The sequence below is a fragment of the Canis lupus genome, chromosome 29 (genome assembly GCF_003254725.2).
Source record: "Canis lupus dingo isolate Sandy chromosome 29, ASM325472v2, whole genome shotgun sequence".
NCBI classification, from domain to species: domain Eukaryota; kingdom Metazoa; phylum Chordata; class Mammalia; order Carnivora; family Canidae; genus Canis; species Canis lupus.
Window position 1 is genome coordinate 15,503,781 of NC_064271.1, and position 12,954 is coordinate 15,516,734.

General features: G+C 41.1%; 1 protein-coding gene across 2 annotated transcripts in view; it reads left to right on the plus strand.

The window, feature by feature from the left end:
• The first annotated feature begins 3,441 nt into the window (after nucleotides 1–3,441).
• The window catches only part of MTFR1 (mitochondrial fission regulator 1), a 65,428-nt gene continuing 55,915 nt past the window's right edge, over nucleotides 3,442–12,954 (plus strand). Inside the window, exon 1 of one of the 2 annotated variants that reach the window (XM_025477845.3) lies at nucleotides 3,442–3,651. The gene's annotated coding sequence lies outside the window, so the exon portion shown is untranslated. The other variant, XM_025477848.3, reaches the window with a different exon arrangement.

Genomic DNA, 12,954 nt, shown 5'->3' on the forward strand with positions numbered 1-12,954 from the left:
AGTCACAAGATTGTAATCAAGGTGTCAGTGGGACTCTAATCATCTCAAGGCTCAATAGAAAGAGGATCTTTTGCTGAGTTCACTCACATGTCTGTTAGCAGGATTCAGTTTCTCAGAGGCTGATGAAAAAAAAGCTTCAGTTGCTTGATGGCTGATGGCCAGAGGCCTCTCCTCAGTTTCTTGCCACATAGGCCTCTCCTTAGGGCAACTCACAATATGGCAGTTGGACTTCTCTCAGGAGAAACCAAGAAAGAGCAAGCAAGATGGAAGCCACACTCTTTTAACCTAGTCTTGGAATTGCCATCCTATCACTCTTGTATTTGATTCATTAGGAGGAAGTCACTAGGTCAAACCCACTCTCTTCGAGAGAGAATTACGCAAGGGTGTGACTACCAGGAGGCAGGGATCATTGGGAGTATTTTTAGAGGTTACCCATCATGGAGATGTAAACAAAGAAAAACCAAGGTGATAATATATTTCCTAGCTCTGTCCACCGAGAGATGGTATGTATAAAATATAAACAAAATATAAATATACAAAATAAATGAATAAATGGGCAGAAGAAACGATTTTTTTTTTAGGAGAAACAAATCTTACTTAAAGAATTCTAAATTATTATGTAGATATTCCACTCCAGGAGTTGAAGCTTAATCTCATAACCTTTGAGGGTGGGTAGGATTTAGTGACTTGCTTCCAAGGGAATATGTAAAGAGAAGAGAATATGTAAAGAGGGTAAAAAATGCAACTTCACAGTGGAGAAACAAGCAAAAACTACCATGGTCAGGTTAACATCAGCATAAATAAATCATGCTAATATCTAATATACCCTCTGATATGATGTGATGAGAAGGGCATCTCAGTGTATGGTATTTCTCCCAAATCTTACAACCCCAGTGTAACCATGAGAAAAACAGCGGATTAATTCAAATCAAGGCATATTTTGTAATTTATGTGATCATACTCCTTAAAAATGTCATGGTCATAACAGGATTATGAGAAACAAATACTGAGAAACTCAAGAACAGGAGTCTAAGTAATGAGGCATTGATGACTTAATGCCATGTGGCATTGTGGATTGGATCCTGGAACAGGAAAAGGACATTAATAAAATCTGAGTGAGGCAGCCCCTGTGGCTTAGCAGTTTAGTGCCGCCTTTGGCCCAGGGCGTGAACCTGGGGACCCAGGATAGAGTCCCACGTTGGGCTCCCTGCATGGAGTCTGCTTCTCTCTCTCTCTCTCTCTCTCTCTCTCTCTATATATATATATATATATATATATATATATATATATAATAAAACTTGGGTAAAGTCTGGAGTTTAGTAAATAGTAATGTACCAATGTTGGCTCCTTAATTTTATAAATGCATCATGGTAATACACTGTTAGCATTAGGGGAAGCTGAGTGAGGGGTAAACAGGAACTTCTGAACTATCTTTGCAACTTTTCTGCAAATCTAAAATTAGGGACGCCTGGGTGGCTCAGTGGTTAAGCCTCTGGCTCAGGGTGTGATCCTGGAGTCTGGGATGGAGTCCCACATCGTGCTTCCTACATGGAGCCTGCTTCTCCCTTTGCCAATGTCTCTGCCTCTCTCTCTCTCTGTGTCTCTCATGAATAAATAAAATATTTTAAAAATAGATTTAAAAAATAAATCTAAAATTATTCTAAAATAAAGTTAATTAAAAGGAAAAAGTGAAGTATGCTGTTTATTTCAAGTATGATGACTGCAAGATTTCCCCTTACTTCCTGGCTCAGCATATTTTGCACCCTCCTTTCTCCTCTACCAGCCACAAAATTCTGATGCCAGGTGCCATGAGACACACCCACAGGTGCCCTTGTAAGATGGCATATAGTATGGCTAGGAGTATTCTGGGAAGACATTCCAACATCGTGGCAGTCAGCAATATCTAATCACAAAAGGAACCTAAGTTCAACTCAACCCTCTTCCCCTCACCCAGATCTCCAAAATGCCCAGGGCCACTCCTGAGCACCTAGTATGCAGACAGAAGCGTGAAGGAAAGGAAGCTGGAATGGAAAAAAGGCAGGTCTTGACCAATCTCTGAAGGTTGCTTTAAAACATCTTCATTTTGAAGAGTAGAAAACATATGACCATGTGAACTCAGTGCGAGGGTCCCTCCTTGGGTCTTGGAAGGGGCTGGTGCAAGTCAGGGGGTCTGAGCACAAGCTTCATTAGCTTTTCAGTAAATCCACCCTCTAAGCACTTCGGAAGAAACAAGTAAACTTTGCCAGAAATGCCGCTCTCCTTTGCTTCCACTCCTTTAGCTCAGAAGCACCAACTCTTTCGTCAAGCCTCAGCCGAAGCACACCTCTAAAATGTGTTCATTGAGTCCTCTGGCCGGCTTGGGCAGGTCTCCCAGGTTCCCAAGATTCCTTCATTATAACATTTGGTTATGTTTGTGTTTCTGTCTTCCTGTTAGTCTGTAGGCTCACTGAGGGTGTGGTTCAAGGCTTTTAAAAATCTTTGTACTGTCATAATGGGCCCTCAACAAGCCCTTAGTGAGCAAATGAATTAGTGCTCTTGCTGAAGTTGGAAAGCCCTTGCCAGGAAGGCACTTGGGCACCAGGGGTAAAACCACTCTAGCTCTGGTGCCTGCCCAGTGGCCCGTGGGATCCATTACAAAGGGAGCCTTAGGGAGACAGCCAATCAGCAGCAGCCTCCTTACAGGCCACAGAGAAATACCCACAGGTTTTTCACTCTACGTATGAATTTCTTCCTGGACCTACACACGTCACCATGCTGACTATATTGTTAGCTACAGATGTAATGATCATTTTCATGGCAGAATTATTTGAAATCTTGTGTCCCAGAATATTCAACTATTAAAAAGCATGTATCCCCAAGAATCAGACTAAACACGCAGTGGAACTGAAGACGGTAAAATGCTCCCCCATGCTCTTTGTATGCCCCACACCCTCAACCCCCCCTAAACACAAGCACACCTGGGATATGAAGTTCACGTGGGAAGATCTGCCGGCCAGACAGAAGGCCCAACAGGCTTGGGATAAAAGGGATCAGTGTAAGTCAGTTAACAAGGGCTTAAGAGTCCCGGCTTCCTTCAAGGTAATAGACACCTGCGGCTACATTAGGAATACGGGGCTTTTTTTTTTTTTTTTTTTTTTTTTGAAGATTTATTTATTCATGAGAGACACAGAGAGAGGCAGAGACACAGGCAGAGGGGGAAGGAGGCTCCATGCGGGGAGCGCGATGCCGGACTCGATTCCAGGACGCTGGGACCACGCCCTGAGCCCGAGGCAGACGCTCAACCGCTGAGCCACTCGGGCGTCCCCGGAACACGGGTCTTGCTACACACTTCGAGAATGGGGTTTACTAACAAAGTACTTTCTAGACTAGAGCAGTGAAGACACAAAGCGAAGTCCACGCGAAAGCGCCCGCCTCTCTCCGAGCAGTGCGCTTGCGCAGACGCACTGTGAGCGGCGGCAGCAGGCCTGTGGGCGGGTAGTCTCCCTTCCTCCGCGGGCAATCAGTACCCGCCTCCGGGCCGGAGGAAGCAGCTGATTGGCCAGTCTGGTCCGGGCTAGGGGCGGAGACTGGGTGATTGGCAGTAACTCCCCGGGAGAGCCAAGCTGGAAGCTGGAGCAGCGCAGGAAGGCGCCTGGCTGCCGCGCGGCAGAGGTAAGGGGGGCTAGAGACTCAAGAAGCGGTTGGCGGGGGGGTCGAGGAGGCGCTCCCAGGCTTGAGGGCGGTGGGAAGTCTCGGTAAGTAAGTAGGAGCTGAAGGACCCCCGAATTCGGGCATGCGGGGACACGCCGGGCTGCGTGGGCCGGTTGGGTGTCTCCGCGGCAGCTGAGAGGAGGTTCTCGGCGGCCGCGGCGCTGAGGCTTCTGGGGGGCGGGCGCGCCGGCGGAGCGGAGGGAAGCCGGTCCACCTGCCCCAGGGCTGGGACCCCCCCCCCTCCCCTCCCCCCCTCCCCCCGGCCCTTAGGTCGGTCCTTCGGAGCCCACAGCCCGCGCGCCAGCCGCCCCGCCGGCGGCGGCCCGGGGACGTCAGCCCTCCGCGGTGGTTGCCTGGGGCGTTGCGCTCTTTCCCGGGACTGGACGGACCGGCGTCCGCGGCGGCGCCTGGGGCCGGGCCGCGGGGACTCTGGGAGGAGGGGCGCGCTCGCTGCTCCGCCCGGGAGGCCAAACCGGGCCCACCTGGCGGGGGTTGCTGCTTCATTATCACCTCCCAGTACTGCCCAGTGTAGCTTCCTGAACGCAGCTAGGATTTTGCGTTGAGCCCTAAAGAAAAAATATCGACCTCCGGACGTTTAAAAACACGTTCTGTTATGGAAATCTTCAAACCTACCGAGGTCAAGGGGTTGGTATTAGGAACTCGGGGAACCCATCAACCAATTTCGACAATTGTCTACACATGGCCGGGCTTGCGCCCTCTCCGGGTTATTTTCTAGCAGATCCCAGACATTTAATCTTTCCTAGGTATTTCTTCGGCTTTGTCATGGTCATTAACTGTACTACTTATTATTTTTTTTTTTAATCATTTGCTTTCTAGAGGGTTTGAATAAAATAAGGCACACGTGAAGGTTTACACGGCGCAAATTTCAGTTTGTGCTACAAGAATGTGGGGAGTTCTCCGAAAGTGCAGTTTGACTATCCCGTATTCAGATTTTAAAAATAATTGAAAACGAAGGTACCAAACAACCCAGTCTTGGCAGTAGCATTATTGCTTTTTGAGCAGAAATATTAATATTGGTAATTTCTGCTTATAGGACTCTTGGTAGGTATGAGGCACTGTGAAACTCCACCTATTAAATTTTTACAACAGCCCTGTGAAGTAGGTATCCAGTTTTACAGATGAGGGGAAGAGGGGGGCTAAGCAATTTGCCGTAGGTCACACTGATATAAATAAGGGGGGACAAGGGGCTGGGGTGTCTGGGGTTTAGGATACTAAACCAGGTCCCTGCCAAGTTCTTGCTCTTTTAACCATAATTAAATTTCGTAAGAATTGTGGAATAAATGTAACTGATGTGGATTATTTCTATTGAGCTATAAATCCATAATGAAAAGAAAAACCCTGTAACTTATGAGTACAGTGATAAGATAGGTATTTTTGTTTCTTTCAAACAGTAAAAGGTTTGGGGGGGGGGGTGTGGATCCCTGGGTGGCTCAGCGGTTTGGCGCCTGCCTTTAGCCCATGGCGTGATGATGGAGTCCCACATCCGGCTCCCTGCATGGAGCCTGGTTCTCCCTCTGCCTGTGTCTCTGCCTCTCTCTGAATAAATAAAATCTTAAAACAAAACAAAAAAGCAGTAAAAGGTTAATGCAATTGAGTTTTAAGTTGAAATCTTAAGTTGAATTTAAGTATGTAAATGTAGATCAATAAATACAAGTGTTTACAATTTCAGTAGAATAGGACCAGTTAAAGGGGAAAGGAAACCAGAGGAAATATACATCAAATAATCTCTATTTCCTTTGGCACTCATCAGCTATTTATATTGAGTACTTTAAACTATATGCCTTATCTTCTCAATCTTATACGATTTCTAAACCAAAATCTACATCCAAATAGTGTTAGAGGAGTCAGGAACTAGAAAGACAGCTGGGCTTTTCAGAGCACAGTAGGAAAGACCAGTTAAATTGGAGTTTAGGATTACTACTAAAGGGATTAATTCACAAGTCTAAAGTAAAGTTAGACTCACATGTGACTTTTGGCACTTTGAGTGCCAAGTTTAAGGAGTTTGAACTTAAGCAAAACAGTGACTCACTGATTGCAACCATCTCATAGGGAGAGTGAGCTGGGCATTATCAAAGATGGCTTCACCTGAAATGTGAAAAGATTAGTAACTTGACATGGAGGATATATAGGAAATAGATGTAACTGTTGAATTTACGAATATAAGGCAAGGAATAGAGAAAAAAGCCTGAAAAAGGGGATGAACAGATGGCATGATTCTGAAGTGCTGGTAAACTTTAGTTTCCCTACGGTTTTTTTTGTTTTGTTTTTTGTTTTTTTTTTGTTTTTTTTTTTTTGTTTTTAAAAGTAGGCTCCACACCTAGCATGGAGCCCAGTGTGGGGCTTACCTTCCTGACCCTGAGATTGACTTGGGCTGAGATCAAGAGTTGGACTCTTAACCAACGGAGCCACACAGGCGCCCCAACAAGTTTATTTTCTTAGGCAGATTTTTTAGACTGTTGAAAAGGAAACTTAGGATCTCATAAAGAGGATTTCCATAAAAGTTACATTTTACATATATATCATGCTTAATGATGAAATATTTCCCCTGTGGGTTAAGAAATAAGACAAAAATGACTGGTATCAACGCTTCTACTGAACAGTTCATTATAGCCAGGGAAAAGACAAAGAAGATATAAAAATTGGAAACATGACATGGTAGTCATAAAAATTTGAAAATACACTTTAACAGAACTAATTAGTACTTATTGCAAATTAGATAGCAAAATTATACAAACCATAAAACTTAGTAGCTTTAAAAAACTCCTAATAATTAAATAGTTGCAAAACCTTTACATGGAAAACTACAAAGTGTGATAAAAATTAAAGTAGATTTAAATAAATTGGGGATTGGGATGCTTGGGTGGCTCGGCAGTTGAGTATCTGCCTTCAGTTCAGGGTGTGATCCAGGTCTTGGGATCGAGTCCTGTATTGGACTCCCTTCAGGGAGCCTGCTTCTCCCTCTGCCTCTCTTTCTTGTCTCTCATGAATAAATAAATAAATCTTAAGAAATATATAAATTGGGGGTTATAGAATTTTAGTAAATTGGGAATTTGAATATTATTACTGTGTCAGTTCTCCCCATATTGATCTGTAAATTTACTGTGATTCTCATTAAATTTGACTAGGTCTTGGTTTTGTGGCAATTGAGAGATGATTCTATAATGAACATAAAAAATATTTAAGACCAAAAAGCAAGAATGATAGAAGAACAAAGTCAGAGTTTTAAAGCACTGAATATCAAAACTTAGCAAAGCTGTGATAGTTAAAACAGCGGTACAAAGAAAAGTATCTGGGGACACCTGGGTAGCTCAGCAGTTGAGCATCTGCCTTTGGCTTAGGGCGAGATCCCGGAGTCCCGGGATCATGTCCCACATCGGGCTTCCTTCATGAAGTCTGCTTCCCCCTCTGCCTATGTCTCTGCCTCTCTCTCTGTCTCATGGATAAATAAATAAATAAAATCCTAAAAAAAAATTAGGCTCAGATGGCCCTCCAGTAAACTGCTGAGACAGCTGAACATATAGAAAACATAGAAAATTAGCTTCATGCTAATCGTAAAAATGAATTTGTGGTATATCTAGAGATAAATGTACAATGTGAAAACTTTCTGAAAAACATATAGGAGAATATCTGCACGATCACTGTTATAGGCAGATACTGCTTTGTTAAGGACACAAAATACGCTGGCCAAAAAAGAAAAATAAACTGGTTTAACTACACTAAAACTCAGAACTTTGAAATTTTTATTTTATTTTTTGTAAAAGAACTTTGAAATTTTTAGAAAAAAGTAGATTAATTTAAAATATTCTCAGTTTCAAAACTTTTAGCTAAGGTACTAATTTATTTTAAAACATCATTGTTATTTTTTTAAGATCTTATTTTTAAGTAATCTTACACCCAATGTAGGGCTCAAACTTCTTTTTTTTTTTTTTTTTAAGATTTTATTTATTTATTCATGAGAGACACAGGAAGAGAGAGAGAGAGAGGCAGAGACACAGGCAGAGGGAGAAGCAGGCTCCATGCAGGTAGCCGGACGTGGGACTCGATCCCGGGTCTCCAGGATCACACCCTGGGTTGAAGATGGCACTAAACTGCTGAGCCACCCAGGCTGCCCCAAGTTTTTTTTTTTTTTTTTTTTTTTTTTTTTTTTTTAATTGAAGTGTAGTTGACACACAATGTTACTTTAGTTTCAGTTGTACAGCTAGTGATTCCACAAATCTCTTCTGCTAGGCTCACAGGCGTAGCTACTATGTGTTACCATACAACATTATTATAATACCATTAAATATCTTCTCTGTGCTATAGCTTTCATCCCCTGTAGCTTATTCCATAATTGGAAGCCTATGCCTCCCACTCTTCTTCACCCATTTTTTTCCATCCCCACCCCCTACCCATCTGGGAACCACCAGTGTATTCTCTGTATTTACAGGTCTAAATTGTGGTTTTCTTTTCTTAGGGTAAATACCCAGAAGTGGAATTACTGTATTGTATGGTATTTATATTTTAACTTTTTTTTTTAAGACCTTCCCTACTATTTTCCACAATGGCTGTACCAATTTACATTCCCACCAGTAGTGCGTGTGGTTCCTTTTTCTTGACATTCTTGCCAACATTTTTTTGTTTTTGAAGATTTATTTATTTGAGAGAAAGAGAAACAGACTCCCCACTGATCCAGGGAGCCTGATGTATGGCTCAATACCTGATTGAGATCAGGGATTATCCTGAGAGCATAACCTGAGCCACCTCAGCCACCCAGGCGGCCCACTTACTGTTCCTGTCTTCTTGGTACTAGACATTTTGACTGGTGTAAGGGGATAACTGTTACTTTGATTTGCACTTCCCTGATGGTTAGTGATGTTGAGCATCTTTTCATGTGTCTGTTGGTTAACACCATGACGTCTTTGGAAAATGTATATTCAAGTCCTTTCTCGATTTTTAATTGGATTGTTTGGGAGTTTTTTGGTGTGGGGTTGTATGTATATATTTTGGACATTAACCCCTTATCTGATATATCACTTGTGGATATCTTCTCCCATTCAGTAGGTTGCCTTTGATAGTTTATTTTGCTGTGCAAAAGCTTTTCAGTTTGATGTAGTTCCAGTTAATTTTTGCTTTTGTTGCCCTTGCCTGAGGAAATAGATAGAAAAAAAATATTTCTAAGATTGATGTCGAAGAGTTTACTACCTGTGTTTATTTTAGTTTTATGGTTTCAGGTCTTACATTTAAGTCTTATTTTCAGTTTGTATATGGTATAAGAAAATGATCCAGTTTCATTCTTTTGCATGTAGCTGTCCAGTTTTCCCAAAAGCATTTATTGAAGAGACTGTTCCTCATTTTCTTGCCTCCTTTGTTAAAGATTGACTACCTACATGTGGGCTTTTTTCTCAATCTGTATTCTGTTCCATTGATCTTTGTGTCTTTTTTATGCCAACACCATCTGTTTTGATTTCTGTAGCTTTGTAATATATTTTGAAATCTGAAAGCATGAAATCTCCAGCTTTGTTCTTCTTAAGATTGCTTTGTAGCCAATTTTTGTAGATCGTTTGTGCTTCTATACAAATTTTAGGATTATTTGTTCTAGTTCTGTGAAAAATGCTATTGAAATTTTGATAGAGATTGCATTCTATCTGTAGATTGCTTTGGGTGATAGGGACATTTTAACAATACTAATTTCTCTAACCCATGAGCATAGTATATCTTTCCATTTTTTTCTGTCATCAGTTTCTTCTGTCAACATCTTACCGTTTTTAGAGCAAAAGGCTTTTACGCCTTGGTTAAATTTATTTGTAGGTATTTTCTTTTTAATGGAATTGTAAATGCAATTCCTTTTTCTTTAAGATTTTTATTTATTTTTCATGAGAGAGACAGAGAGGCAGAGACATAGGTAGAAGAGAGATAGGCTCCCTGTGGGGAGCCTGATGCAGAACTTGATCCCAGGACTTCGGGATCACGCCCTGAGCCAAAGGCAGACGCTCAATCATTGAGCCACCCAGGTGCCCCAAAACCCAACAGATATTAATTTTGTATCCTATATCTTTTCTGAATTTGTTTATTAGTTGTAACAGTTTTTGGTGGAGCCTTTAGGAGGTTCATGTAGTATCATGTCATCTATAAATAGTCACAATTTTTTATTTATCAATTTGGATGTCTGATAGCTGTGGCTAGGATTTGCAGTATTGTGTTTAGTAAGAGAGGCAAGAGTAGGCATCTTTGTTTTGTTCTTCATATTAGAGAAAAAGTTTTCAGCTTTTCACTGTTGAGTTCAAGATGGTAGCTGTGCGTTTGTCATATATGACTTTTATTATATTGAGATACATTCCCTCTATATCCACTTTGTTGAGGTTCTTTTTTTTTAATCATGTTGAATCTTGTCAGATGGTTTGTCTGCATCTATTGAGATGATCATGTGATTTTTATCTTTTTTATCTTTTTGTTTTATCTTTTTATCTTTTTTATCTTTTTGTTAATGTGATGTAATGCATTGATTTGCAGATGTTGAACTGAAATAATTTTGGTAATTTTCTGGTTGTTTTTCTTGTTCTTTTTGCCTTTTTCTCTTACCCTTCTCCCTTATTTAATGACTTTTAGTATTTTTTTCTTCTGAATGGGATCTTATTTATTCCCAGTGATTGATCACAGTCACATAAAACCAGTGCTCCTTACACTCCTTCATGTCCATCACCCAGTTACCTCATCCCCTCAATCCCCTCCCCTCCAACAATGCTCAGTTTGTTTCCTGTGATTAAGAGTCTCTTAGGGGTTTTTTTTTTTAAAGATTGATTATGTATGTATGTATGTATGTATGTATGTGAGAGAGAGAGAGAGAGGCAGAGACACAGGAGGAGGGAGAAGCAGGCTCCATGCCAGGAGCGTGACATGGGACTCAATCCTGGGACTCCAGGATCGCGCCCTGGGCCAGAGGCAGGCGCTAAACCGCTGAGCCACTCAGGCATCCCCTCTTAGGTTTTTTATCCCTCTTTGATTTTGTGTTTGTTTTTCTTTCCCCTCCCTTCCCCTATGATCTTGTTTTGTTTCTTAAATTCCACATATGAATAAGATCATGTAATTGTCTTTCTTTGATTGACTTATTTATTAGCCTAGCATAATACCCTCTAGTTCTATCCACATCCTTGCAAATAGCAATATTTAAAAAAAATTTTTTTTTGAATGGCTGAGTAGTATTCTTTTTTTTTAATTTTTATTTGCATTTATTCTATGCAGAATTTACTCCCGGGCCATAAGTTTTTGTTTCTTCAGTTTCTTCTGGGATATCTTGTTCTTCTGTGCAACCTCCTCTTCTGGTTTAGGAACAATCTCTTTTTCATTTTTTTTTTTGTTTTTTTGTTTTTTATTTATTTTTTATTTTTTATTTTATTTTTTTTTTCCTGCTCTTTTTCAGTAAGAATCATCTCGATGTGGCAGGGAGAGCTCATGTATGGATTAATCCGGCCATGAGCCCTGTAGGTTCTATGTCACATCTTGGGGGCTTTATTCATCTGGATGTGCTCAATGACCAGAGAATCTACATCTAAACCCTTAAGTTCAGCATTACTCTCCGCATTTTTAAGCATGTGCAGTAAAAATTCAGCAATCTTCTTGGGCCACCGACCCTGTGTCCAGCCCCACTGTTTGGCCTGAGCACACCTACTAACTCCACCATTGTAACGACGGAATGGCACGCACTGCTTCTGCAAAGTGACATCTTTCAGATACTTGGTGGCTTTTCGAATATGTATACCCTTGATGGCCTGGGCAGTGTGTTCTTAAAGTGAACACGAAGATTTGAACCTCTCGACTTGCATGATTTTATAGGGTTTTCTGGGTCCAGCGAGTAGCGAACCATCTCCAAACCTCAGGCCGCTCGGGGGAAGAGCCTGAGTAGTATTCTATAATATATATACACACTACGTCTTTATCCATTAGTCTGTCGATGGACATCTGGGCACCTTGCATAGTTTGGTTATTGTGAACATTGCTGCTATAAACCATTGAGGTGCATGTGCCCCTTTGGATCACTACATTTGAATCTTTGGGGTAGATATGAGGTAGTGCAATTGCTGGATCATAGTGTAGCTCTATTTTCAGCATTTTGAGGAACCTCTATACTGTTTCCAGAGTGGCTGTACCAGCTTGCATTTCCACTAACAATATAAAAGAGTTCTCTTCTTTCTGCATCCTCGGCACATCTGTTATTTCCTGACTTGCTAATTTTAACCATTCTGACTGGTGTGAGGTGGTATCTCACTATGGTTTTGATTTGTATTTCCAGGATCACAAATGATGTGTGGAGCATTTTATCATATGTCTGTTGGCCATTTGTATGTTTTCTTTGGAGAAATATCTGTTCATGTCTTCTGCCCATTTCTTGGTTGGATTATTTGTTCTTTGGGTGTTGAGTAGATCTTGGATACTAGCCCTTTACCTAATAAGGCAGTTGCAAAGATCTTCCATTCGGTCACTTGTATTCTGGTTTTGTCTACTGTTTCCTTTGCTATGCAAAAGCTTTTTATCTTGATGAAATTTCAGTAGTTCATTTTTGCCTTTGTTTCCCTTGCCTTTGGAGACCAGTCTAACAAGAAGTTGCTGCTTCCAAGGTCACAGAGGCTGCTCCCTGTGTTCTCTAGAATTTTGATGGATTCCTGTCTCACATTTAGGGCTTTCATCCATTTTGAGTCTTCTTGTATATGGTGTGAGGAAATTGTCCAGTTTCATTCTTCAGGATGTGGCTGTCCAATTTTCCCAACACCATTTGTTGAAGAGACTGTCTTTTCCATTGGATATTCTTTCCTGCTTTGTCAAAGATTAGATGACCATAGAGTTGAGGGTCCATTTCTGTGTTCTCTATTATTTTCCATTGATCTATGTGTTGGTTTTTGTGCCAGTACCATACTGTCTTGATGATTACAGCTTTGTAATAGAGCTTTAAGTCCAGAATTTTGATGCCACCAGCTTTGATTTTCTTTTTCAGCATTCCTTTGGCTGGGATCCAGGGTCTTTTCTGGTTCCATACAAATTTTAGGATTATTTGTCCCAGCTCTGTGAAATAAATTGATGGTAGCTTGATAGGGATTGCATTGAATGTATAGTTTGCTCTAGGTAGCATAGACATTTTAACAATATTGTTCTTCCAGTCTATGAGCATGGAACATTTTTCCATTTCTTTGTGCCTACCTCACTTTCCTTTGTGAGTGTTCTGTAGTTACCTGAATACAGATTCTTTGCCTCTTTAGTTAGGTTTATTCTTAG